Raw genomic sequence first — 26,174 nt, forward strand, 5'->3', positions numbered from 1 at the left:
GCATTTATTTTGCCTTATAGACTAAGGTTTTATTGTTTTCTTATCTACCTACCAGAGGTTTAATTTATTCTTTATTGGGCCTATATTGAACTAAGCTGTATTTTTTTGTTTATTGTTCAGCACTACCATCTAGGCATTTTAAACTCTCGGGGGGCAGTTTAATTTTCCATTTGCTCAAATTGATTTATAGGATACTGAAAACTAGTTATATTTCCAATTTCTCCCCCACTTATTTTGTAATTGGACAGAAAGCCACTTTTGTGACTAGCAGGAATGAGGTAGGAATAATTTGTTGTAGTTTAGTCAACAGTATTAATGCGTCTACCAAGTACTTTCACTCTGTGCACTGAATGTCCCTAATTTTGAATTCCTCAATTTGTAAGGTCTATCAACCTAATAATTGAACTTCCACAGTGATTTCCATCTGAGGATATAAAGGGGCTTCACATATATTAATCAAAGAAGCCCCCGAAAAGCCCTCCCTCAGGTCATAGCCTGAGTCAGTATCAGAGGTAGGATTAGAGTCTCCTGACTCCGAGCCCTATGATTTATTATTATTTGGTTTTTAAGCACCAAAGCATTCTCGAAACTGTACAAGCCTCAGAGGAAGACAGAGTGTGCCCAGGGGCTGGCAATCAGAAAAGCTGGACCACACAAATTGGACTCACAATACCCAGAGGATTGTTCTGTCTCATTTTTAAGAAAAATTATTATTCTATTTAGTAGAAGTTTGATATTATTGGAGGAAACCAGTCTTGAATCTTACTCCAAAAAAGGCTTGTTTGTTTGGGCTTAACCTACTAGCATTATTAGAACACGGGCCAGTGGCTCTGCAATTATGTTGGCTCTCTAAATTTGTAGGGCTGGCAGCTGGGGGCCACCAATGAGCCTTTTGAGGCTTGCATTAGAGTAAAGGTTTGGGAAAGTTTCCAGTGATGTTCCTAAGACCATGATGGGCCATGAGCTTCCTAAGGCTCACCAGAGTAGCTGGAGGGGACTTGCATGCGGCAGGATTGAGCCCTATTGTTCTATGTGGGATTTAGGAATCTAGTATAAATCTAATCCAAGAGATATTATGGACAGTTCTGTAAATTAAAGGAACTAGACTTGCTCTTCCTATTTTATTGTTTAATATTTATACTGAGATAGCACCTAAAGGCCACAACCAAATTGGGCCCCATTGTAGTAAGTGCCAAATAGTCATAAATTATAGTCCCTTCCCCAAACACTTTACAGTTTAACGGGCAAGGTATAACAGGTGGATGAGATGGGGTAACAAGTATAATAGGTTGTGCAAATTCTTAGCCATTCAAAAGTAGTGATCACAATTCTCCACCTGCCTAGCCATTATCAGGTTGCACGTTACCGTAAGCATTATATGCTAGGTGTGCTGTGAGGAAGGACTTGGAGGAGAAGGTAATGGCCCTGTGGATTTTGTCTGGGAGCTTTTCCATCTTGTAAGTAGTGGCATGGAAGTAAGTATAGCTGTGCTTCTCAGAGATATGAAGGGTGATTGAAGCTGGCATCATTGGCTGAATAAAGGTGGAAGTTGACCTTATGATAAGATAATAGATAGGCAAAATTGTCCTTTCTTTCTTTCTTTCTTTCTTTCTTTCTTTCTTTCTTTCTTTCTTTCAAAGTCCTCCATGATAAGCTTGTGTTTTCTACATAGGAAGAAAGAGAGCCAATGGAGAGACTTAAAGAGCAGAGTGATGTAGTCAATGGTGACCTAAGAAGAGACTGTTAGCAACAGCATTTTGAATGGATCTGATGGAGGGAGGCAAGATTGCAGGAATTAAGGCCAAAGAGATGGAGATGACAGCAGGCAAGATAAGAGATGATCAGGGCTTGGACAAGTTTAGCAGAGGTAGAGGGGAATGGTTGGCTCTTGAAGATGTTGGGCAGGAAGAAGCAACGGGATTTAGACACAGTCTGGTTGTCGGGGTCTGAGAAGAGGGATAAATCAAAGATGACCCCAAGATTACAACCCTGAGTGACAGGGAGGATAGTTTTGTTGTCCAGCATGATAAAAATAGGTGAGGGGAGGACTTGAGGAAAAATCAGTTAAGTTTAATTTGACAGTCCATGAGGAGATGTCAGAAAGACAGGACAAGGTTTTAAATTTGGATGGAGAACAGGTCCAGAGTAGAGAGGTAGATTTGTGATAGCATAGATCAGCATAAAGATTGTACTTGAAACATGTTTGTGCCAGAGATAGGATACAGAGAGAGAAGAGGAGAGGGCCAAGAATGGAGCTCTGAGGGATCTTGCCCTGAAAGCAGGAGAGGGGAGGAAGATGACCCATTGAATGAGACAGTAAAGGAGTGAATTGAGGATGGAGTAACAAAAGCCCAGGGATGATAGACTTCTGAAAAGAAGAATATGGTCGATGCTGTCAAAGGCAGCCAGTAGGTCAAAGAGGTTGAGAATGGAGTACCACCCCTGAAATTTGTCCAGAAAAAAGTCAAAAGGAGCTGTTTTGGTGGAGTTTAGGGAGCAGAATTTAAGGTGGTCTAGAAAGGAATTAGAGGAGAGGAACTTAAGACTGCAGTTGTAGACTACATGCACAGTAACTTTGGAAAAGAAGGGGAGAACAGGGATGAGGCAGTCATTTGAGGGAGAGATGGAATTGAGGTTCATTATTTTTTAAGATCACTAAAACCAAAGCATATTTGTATTGTGAGGGGAAGGAACGGGATAAGAGTGAGAGATTAAGGAGAAAAATTAGGATGGGTGAGACAGGTTAAGATCCTTAGACAGAAACAAGAATTCTGTAACAGTTCCTGAAGCTCTTAAACATCTTACCATAAAATAAAGAGACAGTTGATGTGTAAATTATTTTTATTTTGCAAGTCATGTTATTGTTCCCTTGAAAGTTGCAGGAAAGCATCATCTCTACCAAATGTAGGAGAAAGGGGAAATGGCAGTATATGGAATTAAAACCATCCTAACTTTATCCAGTCTATGTGGGCCACATTCTTCCCTGACCTGTAGTTGTCATGGGGTACAAGTCAGGATAATATATGGCATATTATGTTTAATGGTCATCATTAAGAAGATGTAGCAATTATTTTATTCAGAAAGGGCTAATAACCCATCCCACACAGGATGGTGTTCCATGTAGACTGGGCTGGATGGAACCCTTATTAGGCTGCACAGTGTGTGCTACTGCAGCACCAATACTTCCATTCTCACTTGTAAGAACAATGGCTGATGGATCCACAAACTTGCCCTACTCATTCCCCAACCTGCCTCTACCCCACAAACCCTATTGTGTAATAAGGACAATCAACGACATCCCTGTAGACTCCCTATGAGGGTTCTCTATATCTTTGACCCTCCTATCCCTCACTGTGAAGTAGAACCACACATGTTTTGCTACATGTAGGGCCCTCTGCACTGCAGAGGAAGAAGCAGGATTTGCTTCTTAGTAGTTTATCATTTAAATAAATGTTAGTGCAAGATGAAAATATCAATGCCTTGTGTGCTCAGTTTCAATGGGAAGGAGGAAAAGTGGACTGGAAAAGAATATTAATTTAAGCGCAAAGCTTCTGATTTTGTCTACTTCATTTGGTAACCAGTGATTTCAGAAAAGCTTTTATATTAACAAGAATATCTATGCAAAACTAAGGATGTGTTAAGAAATCATTGACATAAAGTGAAATGGGGATCAGTGACCTGAAAACTTTGTCAGAATCCAGTTGAATAACATCTGCTCCTCTCTGCTTTGGAAAGGGGTAGGATAACACACTAGCCTCCAAAATTATTTATCTCTGGGGGAATTCTGTACCAAAAAAAATAAAAATTCCGTGAACAATATTTAAAAATTCTGCAAAATTCTGCATATTTTATTTGTCAAAAGAACACAGTATAATCCTGACAGTTTCAATTATTTTGGTCATTTATTTTAAAATTCCTGTCAGCAAGTATGTCTGTAACAATGTAGCCAACAACAACAATTCAGGAAATGTTTTTTGACAAATAGATTCCTTACTAGGCATATTAATACAGAACTTTGAATAATAATTCATTTAAACTACAACACAGAAATGTATTTCCTGCACCCCTCAGAAGCAGTGCAAAGACCAGGGGGAGTTGGGGGAACAGAGGAGCTGAGGGAGAGGGAAGTAATTGCTGGGAAGGAGCCTGGGAGTGAACTTGGAGGGTTGTTGGGTATGAGTGGGAGAAATATGGACCAGGATTTTTTGGGGGGCGGGGGAGAGGGATTGTTAGGGAACCTTCTCCATGCAGCCCCTGGCTCACCCCTAGCCTCTCATTCAAACAGGCACATCCCCCTGTTCCCATGTGTCCCTGCACCCCCACGCAGCCACCCCTCCTCCCCATCCCCATGTGTCCCACACCCATTCAGCCCCTGCCCCAGTCTGTCCCCCCAACTAGCTCTTCTGAACCCCAGTCTGTGATCCCCCAGCAGCCCCATGTGCCCCATGCTGTCCATCACTCCATATCCCATGCCTCCTGGCCTGGCCCCACGGGCAGGGAGCTGTGAGGAATGCAGACTCTTCTCTTCCCTCTCCACAGCTGGGGCTGCTCCTGCCCAGGATTGGGTGCTTGCTGTTCTGGTACTACAGCAGCCCCTGGTGGGGAAAAGGCATAACTGCAGCTCCTGTCTGGCAGAATGTATTTTCTGCAGAGAAAAAAAATTCTATGCAGGACATAAATTCTGCACATGTGCAGTGATGCAAAATTCCCCCAGGAGTAAAAATTAGGCATATGAAAGTGTAGACTGGAAGATAATCCCAACTGATAAAGAAAAATTTCAAACAAGCTGTAACTTTTCCAAACTGACCTTTGGAGTGGGAAAGAGGCAAAATCAAAGCCACTGGAGAGGAGACGTGCACACAGAAGAGCAGAGATTTAGAAGTTTTTTATTCTTTTTTTGCAGCCAAATGTTGTATTTTACTAAAGAGCTACATTTTCCACTTATATAACTGCATTTTCTGCATAAGTACCTAATCAAGGCAATTTTAATGCTGCATCAAATGTACCTTAACTCTGTGTTTAAAAGAAAATTAGGGAATGTCTATGGAACTCATTTTATGGTGAATAGAGTACTCTGTGTGTAATTATCTGCATAGAACAAATGTATAATTCATTTGCTGGAGTGATGTAATCAGCATGTGTGTAGAAAGAACTTTAACTGAACCAAAAAGATTAGAAAGGTTAACTCCCTAAAACATGGTTGTTGGCAGGTCTGGATGGTTCATACTGGAGACCTTTTAATAAAGAGACATGTGCATCACTGTACTTGTGTAGATCGCCATAAATGTCAAGTGAAATACAAGCCAATAAGTAACTTCTACTTCTAGTTCTCCAGATTATATTTAAAATGGAGAACTTCACTTTCATACTACAACATATTAGAGCTTGCATGACACTTTTTTCCTGGATCACTTTATATTCAGAAATGTTCTTTACTCTAAGTTTGCAGTATTTTCAAGAGACTTTATTTTTCTTCTCTGTTGTTTTTATTTCATCATTCAATGGCAGGTCAAAAAAAGAATGTTAAGTGCAACTAGGAAAAGACACACAAACTAATAGCAAATTTTTAAGTATTTCAGAAGCAGGAAGCCTGTGTGGGGGAAAAGAACTGGGGGGGCCTTCTTTTTAATGACCAAAATAATCCTAAAGACCCAAATTCTGACCCTCTGACAGAGGTCTGTTATGTTGACAGCCCTTACAAAAAGCAGTACAGGCCAGGGCCCAGGCCAGGGCCTGAACTAGACTAGACTGCACAATTCCCTGCCAAACTCGGTCAAGGGTCATGACCAGAGGAGGGAGGGGGGAGGAAGTAACAGTGGTAAAGGCCTCGGCAACCTAATAACCACATGTTTATGAAATATAATAACCGCTTGTGTGAAGCAATAGGTAACTTTAGCAACTCTTCCTGTTGTTCCAGCTATTTGCAAACTCAGCCAATCATATACCCTCTTTAAGCATCCTATGTTAACCCCCTTGTGCCCATAACCGTAAAGCCCCAGAAAATAATATGTACCCTGATGAGAAATACCCCTAAACTGGTGCCAAGTACCACCCCTGGGGAAAACTACCAAGCGCCCCCGTACCCAAATAAAACACCCAATTCTCGGAAAATAATGAGGAAGGTGCCAGGAAGGGGGGACTGACCCCAACCCCAATTTCTTAACTCATGATGTATTGTTTGTACTGTGCTTGCGGTTTAACAAAATAAAGGCAGCCTGCGTGCTGACCTAGGGGTGTCAGTCTTCGGACTGCACCCCAGTGCACTGGTATGTATGTCAATAAACTGGCCTCTGGCTTGAGTCTGTAAATTAAAATCAATGTGTGGGTGTCTTTGACCACGACACCTGCCAAACAATCAGTGGGGCCATTGGACAATCGAGGTGCTGAAGGTAGACAAGGTTGTTGTGGAGAAGATAAATGAATTCTTTGCATTCGTCTTCACTGCAGAAGATGGAAGGGAGATTCCCACATCTGAGTCATTCTTTTTTTATGACAAATCTGAGGAACTGTCCCAGATTGAGGTGTTAATAAAGGAGGTTTTGGAACAAGCTAATAAATTAAATAGGGCTGTCGATTAATCGCAGTTATGTCATGCGATTAACTAAAAACAATTAACCATGATTAAAAAAATTAATCACGATTAATTGCAGTTTTAATCGCACTGTTAAATAGAATACCAATTGAAATTTATTAAATATTTTTGGATGTTGTTCTACATTTTCAAATATATTGATTTCAATTACAACACAGAATACAAAGTGTACAGTGCTCACTTTATATTATTATTTTTATTACAAATATTTGCACTGTAAAAATGATAAACAAAATAAATTGTATTTTTCAATTCACCTCCTACAAGTACCGTAATGCAATCTCTTTAATGTGAAAGTGCAACTTACAAATGTAGATTTTTGTTTTGTTACATAACTGCACTCAAAAACAAAACAATGTAAAACTTTAGAGCCAACAAGTCCACTCAGTCCTACTTCTTGTTCAGCCAATCGCTAAGACAAACAAGTTTGTTTACATTTACGGGAGATAATGCTGGCCGCTTCTTATTTACAATGTCAACTGAAATTGAGAACAGGCATTTGCATGGCACATTTGTAGACGGCGTTGCAAGGTATTTACATGCCAGATATGCTAAACATTCATATGCCTCTACATGCTTTGGCCACCATGCCGGAGGACATGTTGTTCGTTTTAAGAACACTTTCACTGCAGATTTGACAACATGCAAAGAAGGTACCAATGTGAGATTTCTAAAGATAGCTACAGAACTCAACCCAAGGTTTAAGAATCTGAAGTGCCTTCCAAAATCTGAGAGGAACCAGGTGTGGAACATGCTTTCAGAATTCTTAAAAGAGCAACACTCTGATGCAGAAACTACAGAACCCAAACCACCAAAAAAGAAAATCAACCTTCTGCTGGTGGCATCTGACTCAGATGATGAAAATGAACATGCGTCCATCTGCACTGCTTTGGATCGTTATCAAGCAGAACCCATCATCAGCATGGAAGCATGTCCTCTGAATTGGTGGATGAAGCATGAAGGGACATATGAATCTTTAGTGCATCTGGCACATAAATACCTTGCAATGCCAGCTACAACAGTGCCATGCGAACACCTGTTCTCATGTTCAGGTGACATTGTAGACGAGGTGGGCAGCATTATCTCCTGCAAATGTAAACAAACTTGTTTGTCTGAGCGACTGGCTGAACAAGAAGTAGGACTGAGTGGACTTGTAGGCTCTAAAGTTTTACATTGTTTTATTTTTGAATGCAGCTATTTTTTTGTAATAATTCTGCATTTGTAAGTTCATCTTTCATGATAAAGAGATTGCATTGCAGTACTTGTATGAGGTGAATTGAAAAATAGTATTTCTTTTGTTTTTTACAGCACAAATATTTGTAATAAAAAATATAAAGTGAGCACTGTACACTTTGTATTCTATGTTGTAATTGAAACCAATATATTTGAAAATGTAGAAAACATCCAAAAATATTTAAATAAATGGTATTCTGTTATTGTTTAATTTTTGTAATTGGGTGATTAATCACGATTAATTTTTTTAATCACTTGACAGCCCCAAAATTAAACTGTAGTAAGTCACCAGGATCAGATGGTGTTCACCTAAGAGTTCTGCAGAAACCCAAATATGAAATTGCAGAACTAACTATGGTACATGTCCTATCATTTAAATCAGCCTCTGTACCACATGACTGATGGATAGCTAATGTAACCGTGTCTCTTTTAAAAAAGACTCTAGAGGCGATGCTGGCCATTACAGGCCAGTAAACCTAACTTCAGTACCAGCCAAATTGACTGAAACTATAGTAAAGAACAGAATTATCAGACACTTAGATGGATATAATATATTGGGAAAGAGTCAACACAGCTTTTGTAAAGGTAATTATGCCTTCCCAGTCTATTAGAATTCTTTGAGGGGGGTCAAACAACATGTGGACAAGGGTGATCCCGTAGATATAATATGCTTGGACTTTCAAAAAGCCTTTTGCTAGATCCCTCACCAAAGGCTTTTAAGCAAAGTAGTCAGTCATGGGATAAGAGGGAAGGTCCTCTCATAGATCAGTAACTGGTTAAAAGATAGGAAATAAAGGGTAGGAATAACTGGTCAGTTTTCACAGTGGAGAGATGTAAATAGCAGGGTCTCCCAATGATCTGTAATGGTCATAAATTATCTGGAAAAAGGGGTAGACTCCGAGGTGGCAAAGTTTTCAGATGATACAAAATTACTGAAGATAGTTAAGTCCAAAGCTAACTGTGAAGAGTTACAAAGGGATCTCACAAAACTGGGTGACTGGGCAGATGAAATTCAATGCTTAAAAAATGCAAAGTAATTCATGATGGGAAACATAATCCCAGCTATACATATAAAATGATGGGGTTTAAATTAGTTGTTACCACTCAAGAAAGAGATCTTGGAGTCATTGTGAATAGCTCTCTGAAAACATCTACTCCACGTGCAGCAGCAGTCAAAAAAGCTAACAATGTCTGAAACCATTAGGAAAGGGATAGATAATAAGGCAGAAAATATCATAATGCCACTATATAAATCCATAGGTGCTGACTCCATGGGTGCTCTGGGGCTGGAGAACCCACAGGGAAAAATTGGTGGATGCTCTGCACCTACCGGCAGCCCCCCGACACGCCCCCCTACCCCAGCTCGCCTCCGCTCCGCCTCCTCCCCTGAGCATGCCGCGGCTCTGCTTCTCCCCCTAGCTCCTAGCGCTTGCCACACGAAACAGCTGTTTCATGGCAGCAAGCACTGGGAGGGAGGGGGAATGCGGCGCATTCAGGGAAGAGGCAGGGCTGGGGTGGGGATTTGGGGAAGGGGTCCAATAGCGGTAGGGAGGGGGCGGAGTTGGGGCGGGGACTTTGGGGTAGGGGTTGGAATGGAGGCGTGGCAGGGGTAGGAGGGGGCATGGCAGGGTGGAGTCGGGGCAGGGGCAGGGGGGTTGAGCACCCACACTTATAATACTGCGTGCAGTTCTGCTCTCCCCATCTCAGAGATGCATTAGAACTGGAAAAAGTACTGAGAAGGGCAACAAAAATGATTAGGGGTATGAAGAGATTTAAAAGATTGGCACTGTTCATTTTAGAAAAGAGATGACTAAGGGAAGATATGAGAGAGTTCTATAAAATTATGACTGGCGTGGAGAAAGTGAATAAGGAAGTGTTATTTACCCCTTCACATAACACAAGAACCAGGGGTCACCCAATTAAATTAATAGGCAGCAGTCTTAAAACAAACATAAGGAAGAATTTCTTCATACAACACCCAGTTAACCTGTGGAACTCATTGCCAGGGAATGTTGTGAAGGCCAAAAATATAACTGGATTCAAAAAAGAATTAGGTAAGTTCATGTAGGATAGGCTATTAGCTAAGATGGTCAGGGACATAACCCTATACTCTGGGTGTCCCAACACCTCTGACTGTCAGAAACTAGGACTGGATGACAGAGGATGGATCACTTGATACATTGCCCTGTTCTGTTCATTCCCTCTGAAGCATCTGACTCCGACCATTGCTGGAAGAATGGATACTGGGCTAGATGGACCAGAGATAAGGCTATGTTTTAGTCACAGTATTTTTAGTAAAAGTCATAGGTCACGGGCAGTAAACAAAAATTCTTCTTCAAGTGCTTGTTCATGTCCATTCCAATCAGGTGTGTGCGCGTGCATGAGCATGGTAGCCGGAAGATTTTTCCCATAGCAGCATCCGTCGGATCGGCCTGGACGCCCCCAGGAATCGTGCCTTCATGGCGCTCAATATAGAGCCCTGCTGATCTGCCACCCTCAGTTCCTTCTTACCACCAGTGACAGTTAGCTGGAACATCCCATAGCCCTTACTTAGCAAGTGCCTTTATCTCAATTTTTTGTATATAGTTCTCTCTAGTTAGTTGTATAGTAGTAAGAGTTAGTTGGGGGTTTCCACACCCTTCCGACTCCCCGAACTGGGGTATGCCACGGTCCCCGGGTTTCAAAACCTGTGAGGTCTGCGCTAAGCACATGCCAAAGTGTGACCCCCACACTTCTTGTCTAAGGTGCCTAGGGGAAGGTTACCAAAGGGACCAGTGTAGGATCTGCCGTGAGTTCCATCCCAGAACTATTAAAGAAACGGAACAGCAGCTTAAGGTTTTCCTAATGGAGGCAACTCTTCACCCCCACTCAGACCCCGGGGTGGGGAACCCAGCACGTCTTTGTTGGCGCGAAGTGCCCCTGCACCGTCATCCTGGGAATCGGCACCGAAAAAGGACTCCTCCTGAGACGCTCGGCCCCAGAGTGGCTCCTCCTGCGGCCAATCGGCCAGGCACCAGTCTCAGTCACCAGTGTCTCAGAAGAAGAAGAAGCTGGAGAGGGAGCGTTCTCCAACGGCTAAGTCTAAGGAGCCAACGGCTGTGAGACCCCAGTCAGGCCACAGCACCAGGTCCCTGGGCAGGACTGCATTGACTCCTGCCTAGGCGAGGCAGTTGATTCTGTGCCCATCATGATCGCCAGACCCTCGACACCGGAGGCTTTCGAGGTGGCTCAAGACTTGCTGTGTCTCATGGCACCATTCTCAGCCCCTAGCACAGAGGTGGCTCCGGCCCCGTCTGCACCACTGCAACCCCAGGTGCAATCAAGAGGGAAGCCGGCGATGATGTCCCGGTGCTCTCCTTCACAGCATCCTCCGGCACCAACACCTCCAGAGAGAGAACCCAGTTAGTCCCTGAGCTCCCGACGCTCGGTGCCCTGAAGCACAGCTCCTCCGGGTCTTTGTATTTGGAGACCTCGGCGTCAGAGTCAGACTCCTACTGCTCCTATAAGAGCAGGAGGTCCAGGTCATGCAGGAGAGACGGGCTTACCCAGCGCCGTGGCCACTGCAGAGGGAATGAACAGAATCATGAAGTGATCCATCCCCTGTCACTCATTCCCAGCTTCTGGCAAACAGAGGCTAGGACACCATTCCTGCCCACCCTGGCTAATAGCCATTGATGGACCTATTCTCCATGAATTTATCTAGTTCTTTTTTGAACCCTGTTATGGTCTTGGCCTTCACAACATCCTCTAGGAAGGAGTTCCACAGGTTGACTGTACGTTGTGTGAAGAAATACTTCCTTTTATTTGGTTTAAACCTGCTGCCTATTAATTTCATTTGGTGACCCCTAGTTCTTGTGTTATAAGAAACAATGCACAGTCAACCTGTGGAACTCATTGCCAGGGAATATTAGGAAGGGCAAAATTACAATTGGGTTCAAAAAAGAATTAGGTAAGTTCATGGAGGATAAGTCCATTGATGGCTATTAGCCAAGATGGTCAGCAATGCAACCCAGTGCTCAAGATGTTGCTAAACTTCCAGCTGCCAGAAGCTGGGACTGGACTACAGGGGATGGAACACTCAAAATTGCCATATTCTGTTCATTTTCTCTGAAGTATTTGGCACTGGCCACTGTTAGAAGACTAGATACTGGGCTAGATGGACTATTGGTCTGACCCAGATCATTGGTCTGGCCGTTCTTATGTAATTTTATAACAGGATGAATGGCAGGTAAGTCTTGTTATCCCTATTATACAGATGATAAATTATGGCACAGAGAGACTATAGATCAGTCCTGCTTCCAGAGAAGTTGATGGCAAAACTATCTCTGACTTGAGTGGGTGCATGGTTGCAGCCTAAATTAATAGGGATGGTCTTGTACTGAAGACATGGGAATAAGAGTTATATGTAAGTTATTTTCCCAGCTCTGCCACAGACTTTGTTTCAATTTAACCAAATCATAGAATATCAGGGGGGAAGGGACCTCAGGAGGTCATAAAGTTCAACCCCTGCTCAAAGCAGGACTAATCCCCAGACAGATTTTTGCCCCCAATACCTAAATGGTCCCCTCAAGGATTGAGCTCACAACCCTGGGTTTAGCAAGCTAATGCTCAAACCACTGAGCTATCCCTTATGCTTTTTGTACCTCACTTTCCTCATCTCTCTCTCTCTTAGGAGGACTTCAAATTTATTCCTTCTTTTTTGTAGTAGTAGTTCATATTAAATATATATTTTTCTCTTAGTGTATAAGAATACATATCCATATCCAATAACAGAAGCATTGCAAAAGCATCTTAATAAATGTGATGATACCATGCCAGGTCATTCTGATTATCATCTTACTATACACTCACATACTTCCATTCCAGCATTATTTTAGCAGCCAAGATTCCCACAAACTGCTAGGGTTGGTGGATAATACTTCAAACGATTTGAAAGCTATGATAGGTTTTCAGATGAAGGGCTGTATTTTTTCACATGCAAACCATTTCTGAGACAGCAGGCACTAAAATTAGGTCAGAATTGATGTAAATCAAGGTGGGAGGGGAAGATGGTAATCAGAGTGGCATGGTTCAATATCTCATGAATCACTGGGACTAGAAACAACCTGCCATATGTCTTTGGAAGACTGGGATTCTCAGTTTTCCAGTGGCCTTTAAGTAGTCAATGATCCATCAGACCAGGCAAAAGTACAGAGCATGAGGCTTTCAAACATCTTGTGCCAGTTACCTAATTCTATCCCAACCCTGGTGAGATGAGGATTAGCCAGCAGGAGCAAATAGACTCTTAAATTAATATCTTTTGTTCATGCAGATATGCATGAGATGTGTAAGGCTTTTATGCACACACACACACCCCTTCTTGGAACCGCAATAACCACACACTGTGCACACAGTCCTTGGATTTAATAACAGCTGCTTGGGTGAAACGGAGGCTCTGCTGTCTGCTTTTCTAATTCTATTTGCATTTCTTTGTAAAACATCCTTTTTCCATCCCGAGCCATTTGGAAGAAGAGCAGCTACTTTTCATTAGTGGGTGCTGTGAGTTTCTGGAGAGGATGGACAGACCAAAGCCACAGACACTATTCTTGGCATTTCAAAGTCAATTAAGTTAAAACTCAAATATTATGTAGCCAGCAAAAGAAAAAGGATTCTGACTCATACTCCACATAAAATTAATGAGAACTCGTTATCTCCCCTGGCTACATACATTTCTATGTGAGAAGATAGAGAGCATATCAGAAAAATGGCAGTGGCTTTCTGACAGGAGAGCAACTGATGAAAATTAAAGGTTTGCACCATAAGACGTACTCTGACATGAAATCCTTGTTTTCCTCTATGCACCACTGTGCTCTTTCTCTTTTAATTATTTCCTCCCCATATCTCTTTTACTGTCGGTTTTCTTTTCCTTTGGCTCTCTTTCACTTCATCTTTACTCATTTATTTTCTTCCCTGTCTGACCACTGCTCTTCTGGTTTCTCCTGTGCTCACCTATAGCTCCGCCTCTTCCAGCTTATTTTATCCTTTCCCCGGCTTTACTTCTTGGCAAATTCATTGAGACAGAGCCAATACAATGCCAGGCTACTAGCATAGTGCAAGATCTGACTCCACACCACAGGATGGACTCTTGAATGCTATCAGTTCAGTACAGCTAGTAGACTTAAGTACTCTGCACTGTGCCCTTGTAGACTGAAAACTAGGCAAGTAACACAAGCATCTTGGAAAGTAAGGCCCTTATCATAGAATCATAAAATCATAGGACTGGAAGGGACCTCGTGAGGTCCTCTAGTCCAGTCCCCTGCACTCATGGTAGGACTAAGTATTATCTAGACCATTCCTGACAAGTATTTGTCTAACCTGCTCTTAAAAATCTCCAATGATGGAGATTCTACAACCTCCATAGGCAATTTATCCCAGTGCTTAATCTCCCTGACAGTTAGGAAGTTTTTCCTAATTTCCAACCTAAACCTCCCTTGCTGCAATGTAAGCCCATTGCTTCTTATCCTATTCTCAGAGGTTAAGAAAAACAAATTTTCTCCCTCCTCCTTGTAACAACCTTTTACATACTTGAAAACTGTTATCATGTCCCCTCTCAGTCTTCTCTTTTCCAGACTAAACAAAGCCAATTTTTTCAATCTTCCCTCATAGGTCATGTTTAATCATTTTTGTCGCTCTTCTCTGGACTCTCTCTAATTTGTCCACATCCTTCCTGAAATGTGGCAATTAGAACTGGACACAATACTCCAGTTGAGGCCTAATCACCTTGAGAATGTTCTCCTTCTCTCCCCCTCCCTCCCCTCCGACCTGTTTAGAATCAGTCTTACACTATCATAGCTCTTAAGGTTGTAATTATTTATTAGTGTCTAATCTATTAAGCACAGATACCTAATAATGGTATTCCACTGGACTCGGAGGGGCAATGGGCAGCAGGTTCTGATCTCAGTACACCAATGTGAATCTGGAATAACTTCATTCACGCCAGTGGAGTCTCACTGGATTTGTAGTCCATCCTCATGTGGAATATTGGTGTAAAGCGCTTCTACATCCATGGTGGCCAGGATGGATCACCAACGCATTGTAGTTTCCTCAGGAAGTCGGTGGTGTCTCGAAGATAGCTAGGAGTGCTGGTAGCGTAGGGTCTGAGTAGACAGTCCAAATAGCCAGACAATTCTGCTGTAAGAATGCCAATGCCTGAGATGATGGGGCGTCCAGGGTTTCCAGGTTTATGGATGTTGGGTAGCAGATAGAATACCCCTGGTTGGGGCTCTGGGGGTGTGTCCGAGTATATTTGTTCCTGTGTTATAGCAGGGAGTTTCTTGAGCAGATGGTGTAGTTTCTTTTGGTACTCCTCAGTGGGATCGTAGGATAGTGGCCTGTAGAATGTGGTCTTGGAGAGTTGCCTGGCAGCCTCCTGTTCATAAGTCGGCCTGTTCATTATGACTACAGCATCTCCTTTGTCAGCCCATTTGATTTTAATGTCGGAGTTGTTTCTGGGTCTGTGGATAGCATTGCGTTCTGTACAGCTGAGGTTACTGGGCAAGTGATGCTGTTTGTTCACAATTTCAGCCTGTGCACGTCTGCGGAAGCACTCAATGTAGAACCATAAGAAGGTGTCCATGCAGAATTCTTCTTCTTGTAGTGTTGGTAGGAGGGTTCCTGTGGGTCAGTGCACTGTTCAGTGGTATGTTGAAAATATTCCTTGAGTCGCAGATGATGAAAGTAGGCTTCCAGATCACCGCAGAACTGTATCATGTTCGTGGGGCAGAAAGAGAGTCCCCAAGATAGGACAGGCTCTTCCGCTGGGCTAAGTGTGTGGTTGGATAGATTAACAATATTGTTGGGTGAGTTAAGGGTACCACTGTTGTAGCCCCCTGTGGCATGTAGGAGTTTAGATAGTTTACTGTCCTTTTTTCCCTCTGTAGAGAAGTGAAGTGACAGAAACACTAACCCAGGAACCAATCCCTGTAACAAACCTCGTTGCCTACTCTGTCCCCATATCTATTCTAGCGACACCATCAGAGGACCCAACCACATCAGTTCATAGAATTATAGAATCTCAGTGTTGGAAGGGACCTCAGGAGGTAATCTAATCCAACCCCCTGCTCAAAGCAGGACCAATTCCCAACTAAATCATCCCAGCCAGGGCTTTGTCAAGCCGGGCCTTAAAAACCTCCAAGGAAGGAGATTCCACCACCTCCCTAGGTAACGCATTCCAGTGCTTCACCACCCTCCTAGTGAAATAGTGTTTCCTAATACCCAACCTAGACCTCCCCCACTGCAACTTGAGACCATTGCTCCTTGTTCTGTCATCTGCCACCACTGAGAACAGCAGAGCTCCATCCCCTTTGAAACCCCCCTTCAGGTAGTTGAAAGCAGTTATCAAATCCCCCCTCATTCTTCTCTTCTGGAGACTAAACAATCCCAGTTCCCTCAGCCTCTCCTCATAAGTCATGTGCTCCAGACCCCTAATCATTTTTGTTGCCCTCCGCTGGACTCTTTCCAATATTTCCACATCCTTCTTGTAGTGTGGGGCCCAAAACTGGACACAGTACTCCAGATGAGGCCTCACCAATGTCGAATAAAGGGGAACGATCACGTTCCTCGATCTGCTGGCAATGCCCCTACTTATACAGCCCAAAATGCCGTTAGCCTTCTTGGCAACAAGAGCACACTGTTGACTCATATCCAGCTTCTCGTCCACTGTGACCCCTAGGTCCTTTTCTGCAGAACTGCTACCTAGCCATTCAGTCCCTAGTCTGTAGCAGTGCATGGGATTCTTCCGTCCTAAGTGCAGGACTCTGCACTTGTCCTTGTTGAACCTCATCAGGTTTTTTTTGGCCCAATCCTCTAATTTGTCTAGGTCCCTCTGTATCTGATCCCTACCCTCCAGCATATCTACCACGCCTCCCAGTTTAGTGTCATCGGCAAACTTGCTGAGAGTGCAGTCCACTCCATCCTCCAGATCATTAATAAAGATATTAAACAAAACTAGCCCCAGGACCGACCCTTGGGGCACTCCGCTTGAAACCAGCTGCCAACTAGACATGGAGCCGTTGATCACTACCCGTTGAGCCCGACGATCTAGCCAGCTTTCTATCCACCTTATAGTCCATTCATCCAGCCCATACTTCTTTAACTTGCTGGCAAGAATACTGTGGGAGACCGTATCAAAAGCTTTGCTAAAGCCAAGGAATAACACATCCACTGCTTTCCCCTCATCCACAGAGCCAGTTATCTCCTCATAGAAGGCAATTAGGTTAGTCAGGCATGATTTCCCCTTGGTGAATCCATGCTGACTGTTCCTGATCACTTTCCTCTCCTCTAAGTGTTTCATAATTGATTCCTTGAGGACCTGCTCCATGATTTTTCCAGGGACTGAGGTGAGGCTGACTGGCCTGTAGTTCCCCGGATCCTCCTTCTTCCCTTTTTTAAAGATGGGCACTACATTAGCCTTTTTCCAGTGATCCGGGACCTCCCCCGATCACCATGAGTTTTCAAAGATGATGGCCAATGGCTCCGCAATCACATCCACCAACTCCTTTAGCACCCTCGGATGCAGCGCATCCGGCCCCATGGACTTGTGCTCATCTAGTTTTTCTAAATAGTCCCGAACCACTTCTTTCTCCACGGAGGGCTGGTCACCTCCTCCCCATACTGTGCTGCCCAGTCCAGCAGTCTGGGAGCAGACCTTGTTTGTGAAGACAGAGGCAAAAAAAGCATTGAGTACATTAGCTTTTTCCACATCCTCTGTCACTAGGTTGCCTCCCTCATTCAGTAAGGGGCCCACACTTTCCTTGACTTTCTTCTTGTTGCTAACATACCTGAAGAAACCCTTCTTGTTACTCTTAACATCTCTTGCTAGCTGCAACTCCAAGTGCGATTTGGCCTTCCTGATTTCACTCTTGCATGCCTGAGCGATATTTTTATACTCCTCCCTGGTCATTTGTCCAATCTTCCACTTCTTGTAAGCTTCTTTTTTGCGTTTAAGGTCAGCAAGGATTTCACTGTTAAGCCAAGCTGGTCGCCTGCCATATTTACTATTCTTTCTACACATCAGGATGGTTTGTTCCTGCAACCGCAATAAGGATTCTTTAAAATACAGCCAGCTCTCCTGGACCCCTTTGCCCTTCATGTTATTCTCCCAGGGGATCCTGCCCATCTGTTCCCTGAGGGAGTCAAAGTCTGCTTTTCTGAAGTCCAGGGTCCGTATTCTGCTGCTCACCTTTCTTCTTTGTGTCAGGATCCTGAACTCGACCATCTCATGGTCACTGCCTCCCAGGTTCCCATCCACTTTCGCTTCCCATACTAATTCTTCCCTGTTTGTGAGCAGCAGGTCAAGAAAAGCTCTGCCCCTAGTTGGTTCCTCAAGCACTTGCACCAGGAAATTGTCCCCTACACTTTCCAAAAACTTCCTGGATTGTCTGTGCACTGCTGTATTGCTCTCCCAGCAGATATCAGGGTGATTAAAGTCTCCCATGAGAACCAGGGCCTGCGATCTAGCAACTTCTGTTAGTTGCCGGAAGAAAGCCTTGTCCACCTCCTCCCCCTGGTCTGGTGGTCTATAGCAGACTCTGACCACAACATCACCCTTGTTGCTCACACTTCTCAACTTTATCCAGAGACTCTCAGGTTTTTCTGCAGTTTCATACCGGAGCTCTGAGCAGTCATACTCCTCTCTTACATACAGCGCAACTCCTCCACCTTTTCTGCCCTGCCTGTCCTTCCTGAACAGTTTATATCCGTCCATGACAGTACTCCAGTCATGTGAGTTATCCCACCAAGTCTCTGTTATTCCAATCGCATCATAGTTCCTTGACTGTGCCAGGACTTCCAGTTCTCCCTGCTTGTTTCCCAGGCTTCTTGCATTTGTGTATACGCACTTAAGATAACTCATCGATCGTCCCGCTTTCTCAGTATGAGACAGGAGTCCTCCCCTCTTACGCTCTCCTGCTCGTGCTTCCTTCCAGGATCCCATTTCCGCACTTACCTCAGGGCTTTGGTCTCCTTCCCCCAGTGAACCTAGTTTAAAGCCCTCCTCACTAGGTTAGCCAGCCTGCTTGTGAAGATGCTCTTCCCTCTCTTCGTTAGGTGGAGCTCATCTCTGCCTAGCACTCCTCCTTCTTGGAACACCATCCCATGGTCGAAGAATCCAAAGCCTTCTCTCCGACACCACCTGCGTAGCCATTCGTTGACTTCCACGATTCGACGTCTCTACCCAGGCCTTTTCCTTGCACAGGGAGGATGGACGAGAACACCACTTGCGCCTCAAACTCCTTTATCCTTCTTCCCAGAGCCATGTAGTCTGCAGTGATCCGCTCAAGGTCATTCTTGGCAGTATCATTGGTGCCCACGTGGAGAAGCAGGAAGGGGTAGCGATCCGAGGGCTTGATGAGTCTCGGCAGTCTCTCCGTCACATCGTGTATCCTAGCTCCTGGCAAGCAGCAGATCTCTCGGTTTTCCCGGTCGGGGCGGCAGATAGATGACTCAGTCCCCCTGAGGAGGGAGTCCCCGACCACCACCACCACCACTACCACCCTCCTCCTCCTCTTGGGAGTGGTGGCTGTGGAACCCTCATCCCTAGGACAGTGCATCTTTTGCCTTCCAATCGGTGGAGTCTCCTTCTGCTCTCTTCCTCCAGACCTCGAACCTTCTCTTCCAATATGGAGACCAGCTTGCACTTTGTACCGACAAAGTCGCTTCTGTCCTGTGGAAGAAAGACAAACATGGCACAACCTGTGCAGGTTACAACAGCTGATCGCTCACCTTCCATATCACCTTCCTCTTAAGAGCTTCCTCAGCTGTTGCAGTAACTACTCAGAGAAACCCGCAGATGAAAGCCTCAGTGAGTTCTCCCCAGGCAAACTCCCTCTGTTAGCCTCTGCTGTTCGCCGCTCAGCTGGTTCGCTGCTGACTGCCCTTATATACCAGTCAGGCCCACTCAAGGCCCACCTGGAACAAAGCACTCCCAATTCACACTCTTCAAACAAACAAGCAAGCAACCAAGCACACAGTCAAACTGACAAACTGTCCCAGCAACAGACACTCAGATACTCACCAACGCAGCCCCCCTAATGCAGCACTTAGCGTACCTCCTCTCGGACAGATCCCAGGCAAACTCCCTCTGTTAGCCTCTGCTGTTCGCCGCTCAGCTGGTTCGCTGCTGACTGCCCTTATGTACCAGTCAGACCAGTTACACCATCAGGGAGTCATTCACCTGCACATCTACTAATGTGATATATGCCATCATGTGCCAGCAATGCCCCTCTGCCATGTACATTGGCCAAACCGGACAGTCTCTACGTAAAAGAATAAATGGACACAAATCGGACATCAGGAATGGTAACATACAAAAGCCAGTAGGAGAAAACTTCAATCTTCTTGGACATTCTATAACACATTTAAAAGTAGCCATACTTGAACAAAAATACTTCAAAAACAGACTTCAAAGAGAAACTGCAGAACTAAAATTCATTTGCAAATTTAACACCATTAATTTGGGCTTGAATAGGGACTGGGAGTGGCTGACTCACTACAAAAGCAACTTTGCCTCTCCTGGAATTGACACCTCCTCATCAATTATTGGGAGTGAACTACATGCACCCTGATTGTATTGGCCCTGTCAACACTGGTTCTCCACTTGTGAGGTAACTCCCTTCTCTTCCTGTGTCAGTATATTTATGCCTGCATCTGTAATTTTCACTCCATGCATCTGAAATGGGTTTTTTACCCACGAAAGCTTATGGCCAAATAAATCTGTTAGTCTTGAAGGTGCCACCAGACTCCTTGTTGTTTAAGTCACTTAGCTGCTTTTGAAAATTGTATCCTATATCTACAACAGTATTATAACAGCATTATTATTAATACTTGAAAGTTTGGTTCTAATGTTAACCTGTCAGCGTCACTTTGCTTTGCTTTAGGGAAAATGGCATATTTGGAATGGTTTATAGTTATTTTATTCAAGAGATATAGATTATGCTAAAATAAATTGAATTGCAGTTTATTTTTCTCTCAGTTTAACTTTGGGTAACTTAAACATAACTGAATATTTTCCATGCACTTTGAAGATGAAAAGTGGAGCATCAAGTGGACCCTGCAATATCCAGTCAGACTCATCAACAAGCCTGACTGTTCATTTGCCAAGCGAGGAGAGGAGCTACAAGATTCAGGAGCTGAAGATTCTAGACACAGGTAGACTGAGATTATAGAGGAAAATGAAGATATTTCTAAGATCTAAGAACTTGAATAACATGGAACAGATGTTGGCCTTTCCTGAGATGGACATTGGAATTCTTCATACTGAGTATGTTTCGCGGGGGAGTTTGTATTTGTATGAGACCTGTGTCATGGATGACACTGGCCCTTTGAGAGGGAACAGGGTCAATGCACCTGTGCCTAGTCAACTGACCCCAATTAAGTTTAAAAGAGAGCAGCTGGGCTTGGAAGAAAAGGGAAATCCAGGGAGTCAGAGATAGGAAGCTGGAGTACCAGAATTCCCTGGGAGGAGCTATCCTGAAAAGGGCCCTTACTGGAGAAAAGCAGGGGGTGCTGTTGCTCTGAGAACACAGCATAGAAGCAGGACTACCAGAGTTGCCTGGGAGGGGAGGTAATGAGAGCCTGAGAGGTAAAGGGGTAACATCCTTTGGGGTTTGTAGCCCAGGCTTAGCTGGGGAACTGGTTTTGTTTAAGTTTGGACAATAAAACTGCTCAAAAGAGACTCTGGGCATGGCAGTGGGTTATTGGAAGCTGGGGAGAAGGCCAACCTTGTTACAACCTGGAGCATTTTAAATATGTTGATCTGCAGCTTTGTAAATGTCACTGATTGTTTTTGCTGTCAACCCTCTTCTCATTAAAATTCAATTTTCCAGTGCAGCTTTCCTTGCAGACATTTTTGAAAGCATATGTATAAGCTACCGGAAATTGCTAAGCCTAAGATAAATAGGGAACAAACTAACAGCAGCAGGCTATGGTATAATAAAATGCCAGTGCAATTATTTTCTATTACTACAATATATATCCATTTGTAACAGCTAAAAGTGCAATTATACTCTCCTCTGTTCAATGCCTGTGCTCTGTTCATTCAGCATGCTAAACCTTCCAGTTACACTATATGAAAGCCTCAGTGGGGGAGGAGAGGAGGTGGGGAGGAGGCAAGGCACAGGCTAAAAATAAAAGATTTAAAAGGTACCTACAACACAAAATGAGTGAGGGCCTGATCCTGCAAGATGGAGTGTTGAAAGCCTACGTCTACACTGTGTGCTTCCTTCAGCGGCGTGTAGAGTACATACATGTCTAGCCCCTGTAGCATGGGTATAAATAGCCATGTAGACCATGAGGCATGGTTTAGGTGAGTAAAGACACGCCTGAAGGGTGGGGGTATGAATTCAAGTACATACCCTACATGGCTTTTTACTCACCCACAGTGTGGCTCCCCATCTACGCTGCCTCCCTGCTTCTGGAGCCTTTCCCTGCCACAGGGTAAGACACTCTGGCAGGGAGGAATCCAATGCCTTTCCCCACTGCCTTCCCCCACCACAGCCTGTCCTCACTGCAGTGAAAGGCTCCACAGCAGGGAGCTGCTGAAGCCTTTGCCTGCTGCCTCCCCTCTGCCAGAGCCTTTCACTGACACATGTAGCTACACATGCTGCTGCCAGTGGTGTGTAGCCTATGTGATCTGAGAACAGCTAGCACATCTCCGGGGGGTGTTGCCTTACAGGATTGGAACCTACGAATATTAAACTTGCCAGTGGTGCAGATTCACTATTGAATAAAAACTTTCTTTCAAATTGTTTTGTTATAGTAGAATACAGAAAGTAGATAATGTTTTCACCCCTCAGCTCAAAAGTACAAGATAGACACTTTGTTCTAACCATATTGCTGGAACACATAGGCACACTTTCAGAAAAGCAGTGAAAGATAAGATAATTAAAACAACTACTGGTAATTGTTTCTGGGATCCAATATTTTTTCTGCGTAGCTTTTAATGTTTCTGATCATAGGTATTGTCTTGTTATAATTTGAAACTTCAGTGAACCAGTCTTGGAACATGAGATCTATGGATTTCCATCATCTTGTAGCACTGATCTTTGCACTAAAGATTAGAATGTGGATCCATATTGTCAGCTGTAAAGTGATAGTCGAGTTCTCTTGTGTAATTCCAAAAAGTGAGCCTGATGCAAATGGTTCATTTTCTGCCATTTCTAGTATGGAGTTGATTAACCGATGTGCCCTCTAAACTTAACATTTTAGTGAATTCAGTCTTTAGAGATCCAGAATACGTTATATGCACACTGTACTATTTTTGTTTGTTTTACAGATGATATATAGAAGTTGCATCATACAAATATGCCATTTTGTATTATGTGTTAATGGTGATTGATTGTGTTAAAGTGGCTGGACTGAAGCATATGCTCTAACTGGAGATGCCTTTTATTTTAAGTGATTTGATTTTTTTTCTTAAGTTAGCATTTTGTGCACTCTCCAAAGGGCAAAAAGATCGTTCAGCTACCACCAACCTTCCCTGTTGAAGCACAGCACAGCTGATTGTGCTAGGGCCTACACATATTATACTTGCCTGCATGCAAACCTTTTAAAGAACAATTCTTTAAATAAACTGGGAATCTATGCGACACTTTGCCTCCCGTTCTTGAAAGGGTTTTGTAAGTAGTGTTGGCTTATTTTCTTTTTGTCCAACAATCTAAATAATCCAGAATAGCCGGAAGTTTTAATATAACAAACGCTCAACATAGCCAGCCCATCACTTTCTCCAAAACTTAAACTAGTTGCTGTAGGACATCTGAATGGATGTACAAAATAAAAAGAAGAAACATAGTGATTTTAGTATATAATCTAAACTAAATTTTTTCTAATCCTTTCTTCCATTTCTTTATTCTTTTCTCCCCTTTCAACGTGTGGTGCATTCTATCCATGTTAATACTATTTTATATTTTTTCACGTTTATTTTTCACGTTTATTTCCTTTGTCTTCTCTTCTCTGTGAAGCACACAGGAATTTCCATTCCCTATCAGACCAGTGGTCCATCTTCTCCAGTAGCTGAGAGTCCATGGGCCATTTCATAGCAAGTCATTCCTTTTGTCATGGGACTTGCCTGCTTGTGAGGAAACAGTTTGCAGCTCAAAAAGTTCCTCTTGATTTGGTTCCTTGGACAACACTGTGCCTACTCCCACTTCTAAGGTGTTGGTTTGCAAGATGAATTCTTTATACCAGTGGTCTTTCAACTTCTGAAAGTCCTTTTTGCACGCCTCAGACCAGTAAACCTTGGAGTCACTATCCTTAATTAGGTCTGCAAGGCAGGAGCTGCTATCATTGAAAATTAAAACCAATTTTAGCTCTCATCTATATTTCTTTCTTTTATGAATAAACCTTTAGATTTTAGATTCTAAAGGATTGGCAACAGCATGATTTGTGGGTAAGATCTGACTTGTATATTGATCTGGGTCTGGGGGTTGGTCCCTTGTGATTGGGAGAATCTTTTTTCTTTTACTGGGGTATTGGTTTTCATTTGTCCCCATAACGAGTGGCACAGGTGGTGATACTGGGAAACTGGAGTGTCTAAGGGAATTGCTTGTATGACTTATGGTTAGCCAGTGGGGTGAAACCAAAGTCCTCTGTTTGGCTGGTTTGGTTTGCCTTAATAGTAAAGGAAACCCGGCCTTGGGTTGTAACTGCCCTTCTCTAAGCAATTTGTCCTGAATTGATACTCTCAGTTGTGTCCCGCCAAAGGCAGCATCGTTACAGGGGGGCCAATATTGCTTTTGTTAGGTGGCCCTTCTGGAAGAGCTTCCCCTTGGCTGCATCCCTCCTCTTCAGGGTCTGGCTCCTCACCTACACCTGCCAACATTGCAGGTTTTGAGATCTTGTCTCCTAGGTCTCCTCAGTTACTCCCTCAGGGGCTGGTTTAAACCTCCTCTTAGAAATATTCCCAATCCCGACCCAAGATAATGGTGTAGGCTAATGGCAAAGCCAGCCCCACTACAAGCTATTTTGTTATTCCACTACAGTCCACTGCACATGTGGATAGTCTCCCTGTGGGCCTCAGGATTTGGGACCAAGTCCTCCCATAGCAGGGTCTGCCTACCTCCGCAACCCACCAGCCCTGTTACCTCAGTTCTATTTATCTGAACAAGGACCATTACTTTAGGTGGGATTTGCTTATGGGCATGGCTTTCTGATGTCCATACCCACACTCCATATAGGGGAGGTCATGGATAATGATGACCCAAGTGCCCACATAAAAAGCAGGCCCCCACTGCGGGCCCAGTGGCTGCTGGCCCTGAGCCTAATGTCTGAGGTATCCCTTCCATATGTGGCTTGTCTGCTCCCTCCTCCTGACTTTCCACTGGAGAAGCCTGCAGGGATCACAGGGGCTCTCCCAGCACTGTCAAAAGACCACCGTCACGAGGGGAGTAGCTACCAGCACTGGGAGAATGGCTCCCAGCGCTGGTGCACTGTCTACACTGCATCGCTGAGCAGGACAGTTTCAGCACTGTAAAGTGGCAGTGTAGACAAGGCCTAAGAGAACATCAAGTTTTCATAGTGAAACACTCTAAAGGCAGGAGTTTAATCCTTCACCCTTGTGTATTCACAGTACAGTAATCATTAATTACATATCAGAACAGGAGTACTTGTGGCACCTTAGAGACTAACAAATTTATTTGAGCATAAGCTTTCGTGGGCTACAGCCTACTTCATTGGATGCATAGAATGGAACATATAGTAAGGAGATAAATATACACATACAGAGAACATGAAAAGGTGAGAGTTGCCCTACCAACTCTAAGAGGCTAATTAATTAAGATGAGCAATTATCAGCAGGAGAAAAAAAAAATTTTGTAGTGATAATCAAGATGGCCCATTTCAGACAGTTTGACAAGAAGGTGTGAGGATACTTATCATGGGGAAATAGATTCAATGTGTGTAATGGCTCAGCCCTGGCCCCAGACTCCTGCCACCAGGGCCGGCTCCAGGCACCAGCCGAGCAAGCTGGTGCTTGGGGCGGCAGATTGAACGAGACGGCATTCGGCCCAATCCTAGGGCAGCACGGCCGCTTTTGTTGTTGTTGTTGTTCCGCTCCGGCTGCCCTGTAGGTTGCGGCGGCGCGGAGGATGGGAGCGCCCTGCAGCAAGCCTGGCAGGGCAGTCCTCGTCCTTCCCTCCCCGCCGACTGGAGCGGAGCCCTCCCGGCAGGCGGCAGGCGGAGCGGTGTGGCGGGAGGGGCCGCGTGGCAGCGCCCCGCTGTAGCCCTGGCTGCCCCCCTTCTCTCTCTCTCCCGCCCGCTCCCTCCCCCTCCCCCCCGCTAGCCGGTCCCCCTGCACCCGCGCTCCGGCTGCGCCGCA

Source organism: Terrapene carolina, unplaced genomic scaffold (assembly GCF_002925995.2).
Source record: "Terrapene carolina triunguis isolate 2854851 unplaced genomic scaffold, T_m_triunguis-2.0 Scaffold68, whole genome shotgun sequence".
Classification (NCBI taxonomy): domain Eukaryota; kingdom Metazoa; phylum Chordata; order Testudines; family Emydidae; genus Terrapene; species Terrapene triunguis.